The 18,211-nt window shown below is 35.5% G+C and overlaps 1 protein-coding gene across 3 annotated transcripts in view; it reads right to left on the reverse strand.

Annotated features, from left to right (window-relative positions):
- The window catches only part of Zmym2 (zinc finger MYM-type containing 2), a 76,516-nt gene that overhangs the window by 50,983 nt on the left and 7,322 nt on the right, over positions 1-18,211 (reverse strand). For 2 of the 3 annotated variants that reach the window (XM_071611349.1, XM_071611348.1), the window contains exon 3: positions 14,604-14,650. The gene's annotated coding sequence lies outside the window, so the exon portion shown is untranslated. Of the gene's footprint in view, positions 1-1,816; positions 1,838-14,603; positions 14,651-18,211 lie in introns of those variants that run through there. The other variant, XM_071611350.1, reaches the window with a different exon arrangement.

Here is an 18,211-nt window from a genome sequence, read left to right on the forward strand (position 1 = left end):
TGAGGACCGAACCCAGTGCTTCACCCATGCTAGGTGAGTGCTCTACCACTGAGTCACAACCCCAGCCCCTCGCTTATCTTCTTTATAAGTGAAAATGCTCACAGAATGATCCATTCTGTGATCTTCTCAATTAGCCATTTCATATAGCTTATGTGTCAACTTCTACAGGAAAACAAAACAAACTATCTAATTTTCTGTAACCATGTGTTAAGTCCTACCACAACTATCTCCTTTCCAGGGTACACATTTACTCTATATCAACTTATTACTGAAAATGTAGGGGGCTGGGGATGTGGCTCAAGTGGTAGCGCGCTCGCCTGGCATGCGTGCGGCCCGGGTTCGATCCTCAGCACCACATACAAACAAAGATGTTGTGTCCACCGAAAAATAAATAAATACATATTTAAAAAAGAAAAAGAAAATGTAGGTAAATCATTCCACAAATTAGACCGGGAAAACAACCAAAAACTAACAATAAAAATAATCCTTCAATACACATCTATCCCATTTATCCAATGAATAAAATATGATCTAATTCCTCACTTCCCTTATCTCATCATCTTCTTTTAATTCCTTTTTCTTGTATTCCTTAGCTCCCATGTAACTGCACAGAACAATCTTTCTGAAAATTTGAAATTTCTGACTAATAGATGACGAGGTATTAAAAATTGTTAACTAAATGTCATAGCATTTTTCCTACTTTATGGACCACATAATTTATCACAAATTTTTAAGCAACCTTTTTTCTTTTCTAATAATGCTGGGGATTGACGCTAAATTTAAAATTTTTAAAAGCAAAATGATAACAGAAGTTTGATGATCAGAGAAACAACTCTTTAAGCAAATGACATTTACAGTGAAATCTGAAATAGCAAGAAGAATCGAACTATGGGAAAACCAGGCCAAAAAAAAAAAGTTCCTGCAAGATGAAAAGAGAATAAGGTTGCCCGATTCAAGCAAAAAAAATTGCTATTGTTCGGATATTGAATGCCCCCCAAAGCCCATGTGTTAAAGCCTTGGTCCCCAGTCCCTAGTACTATTAGGAGGTGGTGGAACCTTTAGAAAAATGGAGCCTATTAAAGTCATTGGGGGCCCATGTGTTGAAGCCTTGGTCCCCAGTCCCTAGCACTATTGGGAGGTGGTGGAACCTTTAAAAAAAAAAAGGAGCCTATTAAAGTCAATGGGGTACACCCTTGAAGGAGACGCTAAAATACAGGCCCTTCCTTGCTGTTTTTTCACCTCTCAGGCACCAAGAAGTGAGCGGCTTCCTCTGCTCCACTTTCCCACCATGTTATGCCTCATTCATCATGGACGCCCCCCCAAAAAAATGGTCCGACCATGGACTGAAACCTCCAAAACCATGAGCCAAAAGAAAACTTCTTCTCTTTTGAAATTGATTTATCTCAGTATTTGTTATAGTAAGAGAAAGATAACTAACAAGAGTAAAGCCAATGTTGCTACAACTAACTAGGAGGGGAACTGGGCACACGCCTGTAATCCCAGTGGCTGGGGAGGCTGAGACCGGAGGATATTGAATTCAAAGCCAGTCCCAGCAAAAGGGAAGCACTAATCAACTCAAGTGAGACCCTGTCTCTAAATAAAATACAAAAGGGTTGGAGATGTGGCTCAGTGGTTAAATGGTTAAATGCCTCTGGTACCAAAAAAAAAAAAAAAAAAAAAAAACCTAGGAGGGGAAAAAGACGAAAGGAGGCACAAAAATAAGCAAAGAACAATTCACCACAGCAAACAAGCTGATTCATAATTACATTCAACAGATTTACAGAGCACCTATTATGTATCAGACTGTTTTAGGTACCTGGGGAAAAGCTGGTAAATAAAACAAGTAAATATCCCTGGCCTCAGAAAACATGGCAGATGTGGGGGCACGCCCCTCTAATCCTAACAGCTCAGGAGGCTGAGGAAGTAGGTTCACCAAGTTTGAGGCCAGCTTCAGCAACTTAGCAAGGCCCTGTCTCAAAAAAAAAAAAAAAAAAAGGTCAGGAGCTGGGTATGTGGCTCAGAGGTTAAGCACCCTTGGGTTCAATTCCTGGCACCAAAAACAAAACATAGAATTCTAAAATAAATGTTTGCATTTTACTGTAGCAGGAAACATAGCCAACATAATCTATTGCTTAAAATAGGTTACTGAGCCAAGCGTGATGGTGAACACCTATAATCCCAGTAGCTCAGGAGGCTGAGGAAGGAGGAATGTGAATTCAAAGCAGACTCAGCAATTTAGCAAGGCCCTAAGCAACTTGGTGAGACCCTGTCTCTAAATAAAATACAGAAAGGGCTGGGGATGTGGCTCAGGGGTTAAGTACCCCTGGGTTCAATCTCTGGTACCCACCCCCCCAAAAAAAATAAAAGTTCTCAAAAGTGAAGAAAGCTCCCCAAGACCACAGCCAGGAAGAATAGAGCTCAGGATTTAAATTGTCACAACATGCAATTAAGTATTGAACAATAATATAAGCCAATAATGCAGCTCTTTTAAATTTAAAAGATGTAGCCACTCAATGAAACAATAACCAAATCAATATTCAAACCACACAGGCTTCAAAAGGAAGAAATATCAAGCCCAACGGACCTAGCCAAAAAGAGAGTTTTAAAAAATAATAAACTTGTAGTTGACATTCACTTCATAAGGCAGGAAGTATCTTGACCAACACAGCATTTTCAGAAAACTGAGACTTAGCCTAAATCTACAAATATTATGATATGTAGGCTTTTATTGTGTAAGTTATCTGGATCCTTCAATCCTTTCTGTGTTTCAGCATGCCTGAAACAGAATAAACCAATTTCTGGAACAGAAAAGTTATAACTGACCTAATGTTACCCTCTGGTGGCTACTAGGAGAGTTTAGTCTCCTCACAACAGAGACACAGAATAGATCTTTCCTTACCAAACAGTTAATTCTCTACAATTATATACTCAAAACAACATAACTGGGCTGGAGTTGTAGCTCTTTGGAAAGTGCTTGCCTCACACATGTGAGGCACTGGGTTCCAATCCTCAGCACCACATAAAAATAAATAAATAAAACAAAGGTATCATGTCCATCTAACTTAAAAAATTATAAAACAAAACAAAAAACATAACTCTGAAAGGAAAATCAAATCTTGACTGCAAATAAATCTAGTCACTGCTAAATGTCATTGAGAGTATGTCCTAAAACAACAGTCCAATTAAAAGTTGACCATCATTAACCACACAGAATCTACTATATTTAGTCACTTTTCTTTCTTGTGGTGCTAGATATCAAACTCAGGATCTTCAGCATGCTAGGCAAGCACTCTGAGTTACCTCCCCAGCCCTTAGCCACTTTTCTACCTCAATTCAATTCTAATTACCTACTTAACATTGAGCAAATCACTTCTCTGAGCTTTAATTTTCTCCACAGGAGGGAAGAATGGTTTACAGGGCTGTTCTTAGAACTCAAAGAGATAACTGAATGTGAAAGCCACTTAGCACACTCCTAAACAATCACTTATCTCCTGATAATTACCAGGCAACTTTTGCCTGTACCTTAGAATTTCAGTAACTGTCCAATTAATTTTTAGTTTCTTTATAATATTTCATCATCATCGTGCTTTCAAAGTTTTACTTGTTCTTTATTTTGCTTCAATGAGAATCAATTAACACAAAATTGTTCTCATGATACAACAACAAAAAGGTAAGGGTTAAAACAGAAATACTGACATATTTATAAAAAGAAAATCTGAACACTTGTTGATAAAAGCTTATGAACCTTCAAAGACAAAAATCACAAAGAAAGTACTTCAAAGTGCTTAACATTTATTAATCACTTTCTCACAGCCTATCTAAAAGCTTTGTTGGTACCATAAAAGAATTACAAACGAAGCTAAGGTGAATTCTTCTGTATAGCAAAGAGTATTATTCAATATGTTTGCGGCACTATATTAGAGTTCGGGTCTTATGATTTTAGTTTAACTTTGGGGGGGGGCAGGTATCAGGGATTGATCAGGGGCACTTAATCACTGAGCCACATCCCCAGCCCTAGTTTGTATTTTATTTAGAGACAAGGTCTCACGAGTTCCTTAACATCTGACTTTTGCTGAGGCTGGCTTTGAACTTGAGATCCTCCTGCTTCAGCCTCCAGAGCGCCACTAGGATTATAGTGGGCCAGCGCACCCAGTTTAAAAATTCTATTTTTATACACCTTTATTAGCCCTCCTAATAAGAATAAAAATTCCTTAAAAAGGTACGAATAGACTTATATATAACTAGTAAACCAGAATATACCAAATTTAATGGGAAATACTAAAAGCATTATTATTAAACTCAAGAAAAAGATGACAGATGTGGTGGCACATGCCAATAATCTCAGCTACTCAGGAGGCTTAGGCAGGAGGATCTCAAGTTCAAGGCCAGCCTGGGTAACTTAGTAAAAACAAAAAGGGCTAGTGATGCAGCACAGTGGCAGAGCACTTGACTAGTATGGTGCTAGGTTTGATCCACACAAACCACAAATCCACAAAAACAAAAGAATATCCTTGTCTTTTTTTTAAGTGCTGGGGATAGAACCCAGGGCCTTTGTACATGCTGGACAAGTTCTCTACCACTTAACTATACAGCCCAGCCCAAAGACTTTCTTTTATTATTACCATACAGCACTATTCTGGAGGTACTTGCAAATGCAAATACTCAAAAAGGAGAGTAATATAAAATTTTGAAAGGAAAAACATCATTATGTGAAAATTAAGATTCTTTGTCTCAAGGATCTAAAAGAATTTCCTGGGAAACTAATGAAATAGTTTAATATTAATTATATAAAAAATTAATATGTAAAAATTAACAGAATGGTCAACTGAATATAAAATTGGTTCCATCCAAAGCCAACTAGACTTACTGAACAACCAAACTAAACTTACTTACTATAAGATTAAAAAAGAGAGAGAGAGAATTCAGGAGCCTAAATTTTGAAAGGGAGAAAGCACAGAAGGATGGTTGTAAATGATTTCAAAGGCCTGAAAAAGATAAATCCTGGATCTACACTAACAAAAGTTCTTAAATGACCCAATTACAAATAAACTGAACTTACAGTTAACATTCACTTCTCCAGTATCAAAACTGACATAACAATTTTCAGAGGAATGAGGCAATAGCTCAAAAAAGAATCCTGGATAGGTTCAGAAACCAGCCGCATTTTCTTTGCAAAGGAGATGTGTATACCTAAGAAAGCTAAACTAACAGAACTGAGCAAAAGCTACTAGAAAAACAGGTAACTAGATTCCTACCCCATTCAAATAAGTCTAGACATTTAATCATGTGGAAAAGTACAAGACTAACTTTGAACAAGACAATTTCAAATATATAGTTTAGTACTTAACTTCCTATAAATATGGGGTATAAATTGAACCTATACATAGTGCTGATGCTCTGAACTAACTCCTACCTAAAACCCTAGCCACACATATATTCACTTTTCCGGGAAATAATATGATTTCTATTTAACAAAGACCTCAAGATACCAATAATGGGAACTGCCAAACAAACAAACAAACAAAAAAAAACACGGAGATCATCCACAAAGGAGTATAATAATAGTCTAACTAAGGCTCAGCATATCCAAACTACTTGTAGATACCCATTCTTGTGTGTGTGTTTGTGTGTGTGTATATGGTGCTAGGGATTGAACTCAGGGCCTTGTGCATTCAAGGCAAGCACTCTACCAACTGAGCTATATCCCCAGTCCCTAGATATCCATTCTTAGTTATCAACACACAACCAAGGATTACTTAATAGAAAAAAAACATGAAAGATATATTCACAATGACAACATACGGGATGAAATAAACAGAAAAACTCAACTAAGTGAAAATGATAATAATAGAGGGAAGAAATCTTTTAAGAAAATCATCATTAAGCCCAGCACAGTTATGTATACCTATAATTCCAGCAACTCCAGAGAATGAATCAGGAGGATTCCAAGTTTAAGGCCAGCCTCAGGCAACAACTTAGTGAGGCCCTAAGCAATGTAGTGAGACCCACTGTTAGCAGTGAGAACCTTTTACCAAAATTTGTGTACTATGCATTTGGATTAGTCAAGAGAAGATATTTCTCTTGGTTTTACCTCTCTGGACAGCAATAACTTCTCCTGTGGCACCAGAAGACTTACTACTGAGACTTGATGCATTTATTAATTTTTATTTTCTCATCCAGACACTTACAGAAATCAGGTCACCACTTCTTCACAGCAATAACAGAAGAGAAATTCCAGTAATCACAAACAAGAAAAAGTCTGTCAAACCAAGAATTCTATATCAAGCAAAAAAATAATAATCATCATCTGCAAAAATAAGGAGAAATTAAGACATTTCCAGATGAGCAAAAGTTGAGGAAGTTCATTTCCTACAGAGCTGCCCAATATAAAATACTAGAGAGAGGCTTCCAAGCAAAAAAAGAAAATGCACTGGTGGCACATGCCTGTAATCCCAGATACTCAGGAGGCTGAGGCATTAAGTGAACAAGTTCCAGGCCAACCTAGGCAATTTAGTGAGACCCTGTCTCAAAATAAAAAGGGATGGGGATGTAGATCAGTAGTAGAGTGCTTGCTAGCATCCTCAAAATTCTGGGTTCAATTCCCAGTACTCCCACTCCCCCACAAAAAAGGAAAAACATAACAGATAATAACTCAATACTATAAAAAGAAATAAAGGATACAAGTGAAGGTAACTACAGAGATCAACTAAAAAGCCAGCTTTAGTGTCCTTCAGGTTATAATTTTTTTTTCCCCTAAATGACTTAAAAAGCAAAGACAAAAAAATTATAAATTTATGTTAATGAACACAACATATAATCTGTGACAATAATAAAGAAGAAATGTGTAGCAGTACATACTATTCAAATACAATTGGTATTATTTGTAACATACTGTTATAAATTTAAGACATATACTGTTATAAGTTTAAGACAATCATTTTAATCCCCATGATAACCACTAAAGAAAATAATTTTAAGACACAGAAGGGGAACCATGATGGTATAACAACAACAAAAAATTAACACAAGAAGACAGTAAGAGGCAATGAGAAGTATGACATTAAAAAAAAAGAGACACAGCTAAATCCTTATCAATATTTAGCATAAATGTAAATAGAGCAAATTCTCCCCTATATAAAACAGAGATGGCACACTGAATTTTAAAAAAAAAATGTTATATTCATATACTGTCTTCAAGAGATTCACTTTAAAGCCAAAGAAGTTGAAAATATAAAAGATGAAAAGGATGTTATATGCAAATATTAACTAAATGAGAACACTAGACAAAACAAAGTTTAAACTAAAAAAACGATAGGAGACAAAGAACACTATATGTTGATAAAAGATTCATTCCAGCAAGAAGATTTTAGACAATTTTAGACAAAGATTTTAGAACAATTTTAGACATACAGACATTCACCTAACAATTGAGCCTGAAAATACATGGAAGCAAAATTAAAAGGAGAAATGACAATTTTATGAAAATAATTGGAGATTCCAATATGCCACTTTTTTTTTTTTTTTTTTTTTTTTTTTTGGTATCAGGGAGTAAACTCAGGGGCACTTAACCACTGAGCACAGCTCCATCCCTATTTTGTATTTTATTTAGAGACAAGGTTTACACTGAGTTGCTTAGGGCCTCCCTAAATTGCAGAGGCTGGCTTTGAACTCTGGATCCTCCTGCCTCGGCCTCCTGAGTCACTGGGATTATAAATGTGCACAACACCCAGCTCAATATACACTTTCAATAGTAGATAAACAACCAGGCAGAAGATCAGTAAGGAAATAGGATTTGAACAACAGACACATATTCAGCACTCTACAATAGCAAAATACACATTCTTCAAAAAGTGCACATGGGCCGGGCGTGGTGGCGCACACCTGTAATCCCAACAGCTCAGGAGGCTGAGGAAGGAGGATCACGCATTCAAAGCCAGCCTCAGTAATTTAGCAAGGCCATAAGCAACTCAGCAAGACCCTGTCTCTAAATAAAATATTTAAATGGGCTGGGGATGTGGCTAAATTGTTAAATTCTCCTGGGTTCAATCCCCAGTACCCCCCCCCCAAAAAAGTGCACATGGTACATTCACCAGAATAGACCATATGTTACCCACAAAACAAGTCCTCATAAGTTTAAAAGGAACAAAATGATACTGGGTATCTTCTCAAATCACAATGGAATAGCAGGGAAAAAAAACCCAGAAAACTCACAAAAACATGGAAATTAAACAACAAACTCTTAAAAGAAAAAATGGACCAGAGAAGAAATCACAAAGGAAATGAGGAAATACTTCAAGATGAATGAAAACAAAAACATGATACAGAATGATAAAGTAAAATCAGGGATCAGCATGAAACTAAGTCAGGGGAGGAGGTTAACAAGAGCTGGAGGTCTAGAAACCAGAGGGCTTATTCATGAATACATACTGTGGGAAAACACTTCAACAATTGTTAAAAAAACTCATACATGAATTAATATATATCCCATCAATTTCACTCCTAGGTACATACAAAAAAAAAAAAAAAAAACTGAAAACAAGGACTCAAATGGATACCTGTAAACCAATGATCAGAGCAGCATTTTTCACACTGGCCCCAAAGAATTAGAAAATCCCTAGTCTCCATTAACAAATAAACAAAACAAAATGATGGTGATCTATGTATCAATTAAATAGTACTCAGCCATAAAAATCAATGAAATTCTGACATATATAACATGGAACCTTGAAAACATTATGCTAAGTTAAATAAGCCAGAAACACAAGGATGAGTACTAAATGATTTCACTTATGGGGTACTTATAATAGGCAAATTCATAAAGACAAAGATAGAATAGAGGTTACCAGGGGCTAGGAAAAGGAGAGACTGAGATTGTCTAATGAGTAGTTTTTCTTTGGGGTGACAAAAAATTTCTAGAAAACAGACAATGATTTTTGCCAAACACTGTGAATGTACTTAATGAAGCTGAACTGCATACATTTAAAAGTGGTACCTGTGTATGTGCGCACGAACGCACACTCAATACTAGAAATCAAACTCAGGGCCTTTAGCATGCTACATAAATGCTCTACCACAGAGCTATATTCCCAGTCTTTTTTATTTTGATACTGGTTCAAAATTCCCCAGGCTAGCCTCAAACTTGTGATCCTCCTGCTTTAGTCTCCCAAGGCATGTGGCACTAAAAATGATAAATCTTTTTCCCTTTTTATTGGCACATTATAATTATATATAACAGTGGGATTTGTTATAATATATTGATACATGTGAAAAATAAAACAGTATAAATTTGATCAATTTCATTCCCTAGTACCTCCCCTTCCCCCCCCCACCAACCTCCTCCTGATCCCCTTCTTCTATTCTACTGGTCTCCCTTCTATTTTTTTTTTTTAATTTGTTCTAATTAGTTATGTGCAACAGTAGAATGCATTTTGACACAATGTACACAAATGAAGCACAACTTCTCATTCCTCTGGCTGTACATGGTACAGAGTCACACCAATTGTGTAATAATATAGTATACAGGGTAATATATATTATATATCTCATTCTACCATCCTTCCCATCCCCACAGCCCCAACCATCCCTTCACTACCCTCAGCACAATCCAAAGTTCTTTCATTCTTCCCTATCCCCCCACCATCACCACTATGAATCAGCATTCACTTATCAGAGAAAACATTGGACTTTGTTTTTTGGGGACTGGCTTTTTGGGGATTCAGCATGATGTTTCCGAGTTCTAGCCATTTACCTGAAAATGCCATAATTTCAAAAAATGATAAGTTTTATATTAGTATATAATACTGGATTTTTTTTTAAAAAAAAAATAAGAAACAAAAACCGAAGACAACTACATAGGGGAGGGAGGAATACTACAAACATAATAATTGAGTTAATGAAATAAAAACTAAAGAAACCTGTTTCTCCTATACTGTCACTTAACAATCAACACAAAATCTGTGACCAAATGTCTGGTGGAATCAGGGTTCCACACACCATCGGCAACCCTCTGATTCAGTGTACTATATACCCAGAGATAGCATCAGATCTCATAGGTCAAGGGGAGACTCAGTCCCCAAAACTGCCACCCACCACTTTAGATGCCAATAACAAGCTGTATGGGGCTGGGGATGTGGCTCAAGCGGTAGCGTGCTCGCCTGGAATGCGTGCGGCCCGGGTTCAATCCTCAGCACCACATACAAACAAAGATGTTGTGTCCACCGAAAAACTAAAAAATAAATATTAAAATTCTCTCTCTCTCTCTTTAAAAAAAAAAAAAAAAACAAGCTGTAGGTTTGACTTACTTGTACATCTGACTGACTAGCTATAAATTGTAGTTGCCACCATCCCCTCCTCAGGTGTGACTAATTTTCTAGAGAAACTCACAGATCTCAAGACAACACTTTACTTACATTTATCAGTTTATTCTGAAGAATATTACAAAACATACAGATGAAGGGTTGCACAGGGCAAGGCATGCAGAAAGAGCATAGAGATTCCACACTGGCACTGGAGTGGCAAACCCAGAAGGTCTATAGATCCTTTGGGGGTTTTATGAAATCTTCATTAAGTAGTTGTGACTGATTAAATCACTGACCATTGCTGATCAACTTAACCTTCATCCCTCTTTCCCCTCTCAAGATGGGGGAGAATGGGGCTGAAAAGTCTAAAGATGCCTTGGTCTTTCCAGTGACCAGCACCACCCTGAAGCTACCCCTAGGGACTTCCAACCACTAGTCAACTCCTTAGTGTATCAAAAAAAAAAAAAAAAAATCTTTTGGAAGATTCCATGAGGTGTATGCCAAGAAAACAAAGATCCAAACACATATATTTCATAATATAACAATAATCAACTGCAAAACAAAAAAAAAATTAAATACAATAGCAAAAAAAGAAAAAAGAAAGAAAGAAATATTACTTGGGAGGCTGAGGCAGGAGGACTACAAGTTCAAAGCCAGCCTCAGCAACTTAGCAAAACCCTGTTTCAAAATAAAAGGGCTGAAAATGGTAAAGCACCCCTGGGTTAAATCCCCAGTACAAAGGAAAAAAAGGGTAAAATCAAAAGATTTAAAGAACCTAAATGATTCTGTTTTGTTTTTTTTATTTTAAAGATAGTCTTGCTAATATGCCCAGGCTGGCCTCAAACTCACAATCTTCTTACAGACTTGCACCATCTCAACCAGCTAAGTGATTATTAACAACTAGTAAAATTAATGATGACAAAGACAAAGAAATACAATGAAGGTTTGGAAACAATGAAGAAACTGGAAATATGAGAATATGGAACAATCTCATATACAAATTTAGTTCAAACAACACGGTACAAAACAATGGATAAACAAATATATAAACACTATCTCTGGATAAATACCCAAGAAAAGAACAGAGGTTGGTCTCTAGGACACAGAACTGTGTGGATGAACCAGAGGGAAGGTAAGTCTTCCTCACAAGGTTTCACTGAATTTAGATTAATCTGGAGAAAAAAAATTAATGATTTTACATTATTACTGCCTTTCCATTCATACACATGCATATCCTTTCATTCAGGTTTTCTTGTATCCCCTACAGTACTGTTTTATAGTTTCCTTCCATAAAGTCTTACATATTTCTTATAATTATTTCTATTTCTTGGAATACTGAAATGAATTTTCCCCATTACATTAAAAATGTTAACATAACAAACATATACCATAAGGAAGGTTTAAAAACATGAAAACTGAGAAGGGAGGGGGACGAAAAACCAGAGGTACTGAGGAATTAAATCAACCAAATTATGCTATGTGTATGTATAACTATATCATAATGAATTTCACTTTTATGTATAATACACTAGGGAAGGAGGAGGAAAAGGGAAAGTTCCAAGGAAATAAAATGGAGCAAATTATGTTATATCCATGTATAAAAACGTTGCAATGAACCCCACTATTATGTATAATTATAATGCACTAACATAATAGAAAACACAAACTGAAAAAATGTTTTCGTAATAAATATAACAAAGAATTGATGAACATATTTTAATAAAACACATTATTAAATATGGAAAAAATTAGCTATTTGATGATATGCAGTGTTGGGAAGAATGTGAAGAAACTGATGAACATTCAAAATTAATATGCATATACTGACTTAGCAATTCCTACTTTCAGAATCTTCCTTAGAGAACATGCACATGACTCAAAAGAAATAAGTATACTTCTTGCAGCTTTGTAAGATATAACAAGTGGGAAAAAATAAACAAGTTGCATAAAAATATGTATGGTATACATGTTTTAAATTCTACACACTAGGGGCTGGAGTTATAGCTCAGTGGAGAGCACTTGCCCAGCATGTGTGAGGCACTATGTTTGATTCTCAGCACCACTTATAAATTAATTAAATAAATGTCCATCAACAACTAAAAAAAAAAATTTAAAAACCATATATACACACAAAATTACTACATATTAATACATGAAGGAAAAATGACTTGAAATACTAAACACTAACATGATAATCTCTGAACAGTGGGGAAAAGGATCAGTGGACCAATAATAGTACAAACAGATTATGCCCTCACACTGCTTACGATATAACCACAAACCTTTTTTCCAGTTGTAGGTGGACATATTTATTTATTTTTATGTGGTGCTGAGGATCAAACCCAGTGCCTCACACAGGCCAGGCAAGCACTCTACCACTGAGCTACAACCGCCACAAACTTTTTTTTAAAACATATCTTTAAGAGATAACTAAAACAAGCCAGGCGCAGTAGTGCATGCCTATAATCCCAACAGCCTGGGAGGCTGAGGCAGGAGGATGAGAGTTCAAAACCAGCCTCAGCAACAGCAAGGCACTAAGTAACTCAGTAAGACCCTGTTTCTAAATAAAATACAAAATAGGGCTGAGATGTGGCTCAGTGGTTGAGTGCCCCTGAATTCAATCCCCCATACCCTCCTCCAAAAAAAGATAACTAAAACAATCCTACTCAGGCTTTAGAAGCAAATAATAATCATTTAATTCATGTACACTTAGCTAAAATCCACACAAGGGTTATGAAAGAATCTGTAAAAAAAACTCTTTGATCTAAAAAGTCAATCAATTTATTCAGGTATCACTAAGTCATAGACTTAGTGATATTAATATCTTAAATAACCCTGACTCCTTAATTTACCCCAAAATATTTCGAGCTCCAAACTTCCTATTCCCTCTATTTTTTCATTAACTTGATCTCTTGCCCTGTATCTTCACCTATACCATTTTTTTACATTTCAGAAAATTATATGTCTAGCTCCACCAAAAATCTGAAGATCATTCTTAATTTCCTCTCCTTTCTTCAACTTCAGCTCACCAACACCAAGTACTATCTGACCTCCAAAATAAATCTCGAAACTATCCACTTTTACCCATCTCCTACTAATACCTCTTTTCATTGGAGAGCCATCATTTTTCTGTTGGATTACTGACATTACCTTCTATATTCCCCAGACTATCTAAAAGACTTTTTTTTTTTAATTATATCAGACTACATCATTCACTTTCTACATGGCTTTACAGTGCATGTAGGAGAAAACCTGTAATTCTTCTCCAAGTGTTAAGACTTCTATTTGATCCCTACCTACAATCCAGGCTCACTTTCAGCACTCTTCTTCCTCACCTTGTTTTTATTAAGCTTAGCTAAACTATTCTTTCTTTTGAATTGTTGATGGATCAAAGTTCCTCCCATTATCAGGACCTTTAAACTTCTTCTGTCTGAAAGGCTCCTTTCCTCATTTCTCTAAGTCTCAGCTTAAATGTCATTCTCAAATATCTGTGTCAAATACTCCATGTACACATCACTGATAAAATCTGATCTCCTCATTACACTCTCACATTATCATACATATTTCCTCAGCTGCACTTAACCTAATTTGTAATACACTTACTTATTTGTAATCTGTATTCCCCATTAGATAGCATGCTCCATAAAGACAAAGACCTGTATTCTCATTGCCCTCATTACGGCTCTAATGTAGTATTTAGCCAATATTTACTAAATGACTATTTTTTCCATAAAAGAGATAACAACCATTTAAGGTAGAGTTTTTATTGTTCTTTGTTTTTCAGAGTTTATTGTTGTTGTTTTGGTTTGAAGTTAAGTCCTCCCTTAATCCCACTGAACTCTCTTTTCCTTCCTCTTGGCTATAAGATAAGCACTTCACCCCAGAGCCTCAGTTTTCCCATTATAAAAGAGGAAATTAGAATAATTTCCTTAAAAGATAAGCTAAATTAAAAATATCTGTATCCTATGTCTTTGGCCATGATTTTTTATTATTTCTCTATAAATCTACATAATTGTAGTTAGTAACATGACCTTAATCCATGGTAAAAGGTTATTATTATACCCTGTCCATTTGTTCCCCTCAATCCAACACGTTAAACCCACATTGAACTCTCCAAACATAGTTTAGAAACTACAAGTAATTTCAACTTGTTAATTTGGAAATAAACCATCAAAACATTTATTTATTCTTAAGATCATTTGGTATTACAAATCCATATTCTGTTTTTTTATTACAATTTTCCCTGATGTTTAATTAAACATGATGGTGTTGAGGGCTTAAAAAAAAAAAAAAAAAAAACTTTACCTTCTTTATGTGACTTCGAATGTTCCATGATTAAGACCTCATCTAACCTAAGGAAACAACAATACTTGCATCAATAAGCAAATGAGATCACAGATTTAAAAAGGCTAGGCTTTCGTATACTAAAAATCTATTTCTCCAACACAAATTACTTCTCCAATACAGATTACTATTATGTAAAAATCTATTGCCTCTGATTCATAAGACTAAAACAGTTTTTGCCAGCATTTGTTCCTCAAGTCACATTCTTCAGATATTTCACTGCTTTTAAAAATCAAAGAAATACAAACAGAATATAAACTAAACCAAAGAAAATAATTTTTCCTTTAATAAACAAATTTCAGTATAGAAACAATCCTACTTATTATTTACAATTCAATGCAGTTTGTTTAATTATCCAGTAAATACTTAAAGCTCTTTAAAATGAACTTGAAGCAGACAGTTAAGTCATTTTTCACTTACCCCTTTTATTCAATCTCTTCATGTCTTGAGTTTTACTTTTCAAGAGTTTAATGACAAGTCATAACAACTACCATTTATAAAAGATATGCTTGATACCAATCTCATTACAACTACCTTGAAATACATGTTGTAAGTGCTAATTATATTATTATTATTATTATTATTATTATTATTATTATCCTATTATGCAAGTAAATAAATTATTCTCTATAATAAAGTAAATCTCCTAGGGTACACAGCTCTCAAGTGGCAAACTCAAAATTTGTACCTAAAATCCACGTTCTTTCACTAAACCACATTATCTCCTAATCAAATAGAATTGAAACTTGAGAGCTACTCTAACATAGCGGTCATTTTAAAATTGAACCATCAGTTGAAAATGTTTGTAACATGAAGGCGATGATTACAAGAATGCAAGACCGTGTCATATGTTATTAAATGTTGATAGTTGACAGTATATATGAAAAATATTAGTACAATGAACATGGAAAAACACCAAAGAATATATTTAAAAATCTTAAACACAGGTCTCAAGAAGAATGGGATTATGCGGGAACTTACATTTTCTGTCATATACTCCTTTTACTATTTCAGAATTTTTAAAGGTGTTTTATTTTTATAACCAAAATATCAAGAACTGTCCTTTTTATGTGGATATAATTGCTCATTTATGCATACTGATTGTTATACTTCATTGTTTGGGGGGTTTTGTTGTTTTTTTGCAGTGTCAGGGATTGAGCCAAGGGCCTCCTGCATGCTAGGCAAGCACTCCACCCCAGAGTCATATTCCCAGCCCCACTTTGCTGTTCATATTCATTCATTCATTTACATGATTCTCTCTCCAAAATGGGCCTACCTACCTCCCCCCCAACACACTTCCTAACAGAGTTCTCTTTTCTTTCCTTTGGTGCTAGTGATTGAATCCAGAGCCTTGCAAATGCTAGGCAAGCACTCTTCCACTAAACTTTGTTACCAGCCCAGATTTCTTTTTTTTTTTTTTTTTTTTTTTTGTACCAGGGATTGAACTCAGGGGCACTTGGACACTGAGCCACATCCCCAGCCCTATTTTGTATTTTTTTATTACAGAGACAGGGTCTCAACTGTGTTGCTGATCACCTCGCTTTTTGCTGAGTCTGGCTTTGAACTTGAGATCTTCCTGCCTCAGCCTCCTGAGCTACTGGGATTATAGGTGTGCACACCCAGCTAGAATTTCTTCTTTTTAATGGTTTTAAAGTTGAAGCTGTACGTATTTTGTTTCACTTGCCAACACAAATCCCTCAACTTCTTCCAAATAAGTAATGTAATAAGAATGGACTTTAGGAAAAATTAATCTGGACTAGAAGAAGAATAGGAAGAAATTATGTTGTAAATAAATTCCTTGTTTTCTAATACAATGGATTACAAAGTTCAAGAGGAGAGAGCGAAGAAATAAGGGCATTAACAACATTTGAGAATATAATGAAGTGAAGGGAATGGTCAGAAGTATGAGATTACATTAAAATTCAAAGTTCTAGAAGTCAAAAGAATTTAAACATTAAACTTCAAATTTGAATGTTAAATCTAAAACATTAAATTTCAAATGTTACAGAATTAAGACCAAAATGCAATAACTAAAGATCTAGCAATTAGGTCACTAATGACTTCAAAAGAGTAGATTTGGTATATGTTGAGAGCGCAAATCTGAGAATGGATTTCTTTCAAATAGTATGGGGAAAAGAAATTTTTTTTGTTGTTGTTTATTTGGTGCTGGGGACTGAACCCAAGGCCTTGTGCATTCTAGCCAAGCACTCTACCAACTGAGCTATATATCCCCAGCCCTAAAGAAGAAATTTTTAAAAAAGGAAGAGGAAGATTCTAAGTTTGAAAAGGATGCAGAAATTTTGAAAGACAAAGCACTTAACCATACATTCAGACTATAATAAAGGAGCAAGCAGAGGGAAGTTGGAGAAGATGTAAATCATTCTAGGAACTACCAATAGAGACACTGTAAATTTACTGCATCAGAGATACTGTAAATTTACTGCATCAGTGGTGGCAACAAATTCATGATATTTGGTTAATTGTAGTCGCTATTAATTGAGTATTACTGATTAGTCACCTACTACATTGTTTTCCAGTTCTGGGGACAGAACGCAAGGCAAGCACCGTACCACTCACTGAGCTACATCCCTAGCTCCCCATACTATTTTTATCCTTACCTCAGCAATCTCAGGAAAAAAGGCATTACTCTATTCATTTTCCAAATGAGTCAACTGAAGCTCAGAGGTTAAATGACTTGCCTAAAATTACCAACTGGTGTTAAGAGTAAAATTGCTTTTTAATAGTTTTATTGAGGCATACTTTACATTGAGTAAATTTTATTTAAGAGAACTTTGTGGGGCAGGGGGTGTAGTTCAGCGGTAGAGCTCTCACTCGCCTAGCATGCGACAGACACTGGGTTTGATCCTCAGCACCACATAAAACTAAATAAATAAAATAAAGGTATTGTGTCCAACTACAACTAAAAAAATTAAAGAGAGAGAGAGAGAACTTTGATAAATTTTAGTATATATACACTTATAGGCCCATCACCTCAATCCAGTTCAGAACACTCCCATCACCCCAAAACCCCTTCATAAGCAGGGCATATTTTATCTTGAATCTGTCTAACTCCAAACAAGTCATGCTACAAATCTCTTAGGCAATATTCAGGCTTTTTAAAAAAAAAAAAAAAGATTTCTTTTTTAGGCAGAAAAACTACAAAAAAAAAAAGTTGTAAAAGTTGTTAGCCTTCCAATCTTCTTAGGCCTCACTAGTTCCCTTTCCACATGAAAGGGAACATGTCTCTAGAATCCTATTGTCATCCCATGATCTCATAGACTCACAAAATTTACTAAAATTCACAAATATTCTCTTTCTAAAAGCACAGCATAATCAGATTTAAGAATTTAGATGCTAAGCACCAGGAGCAGTTGTGCAAGCCTATAATCCCAGCAACCAGGAAGACAGAGGAAGGAGGGTCTTGAGTTCAAAGTCAGCTTCAGCAACAGCAAGGCGCTAAGCAACTCAGTGAGACCCTGTCTCCAAACAAAATACAAAATAGGGCTGGAGATGTGGTTCAGTGGTCAAGTGCCCCTGAGTTCAAATCCCCAATATCCCCACCACAAAAA

The sequence above is a fragment of the Marmota flaviventris genome, chromosome 4 (assembly GCF_047511675.1).
Source record: "Marmota flaviventris isolate mMarFla1 chromosome 4, mMarFla1.hap1, whole genome shotgun sequence".
Classification (NCBI taxonomy): Eukaryota; Metazoa; Chordata; class Mammalia; order Rodentia; family Sciuridae; genus Marmota; species Marmota flaviventris.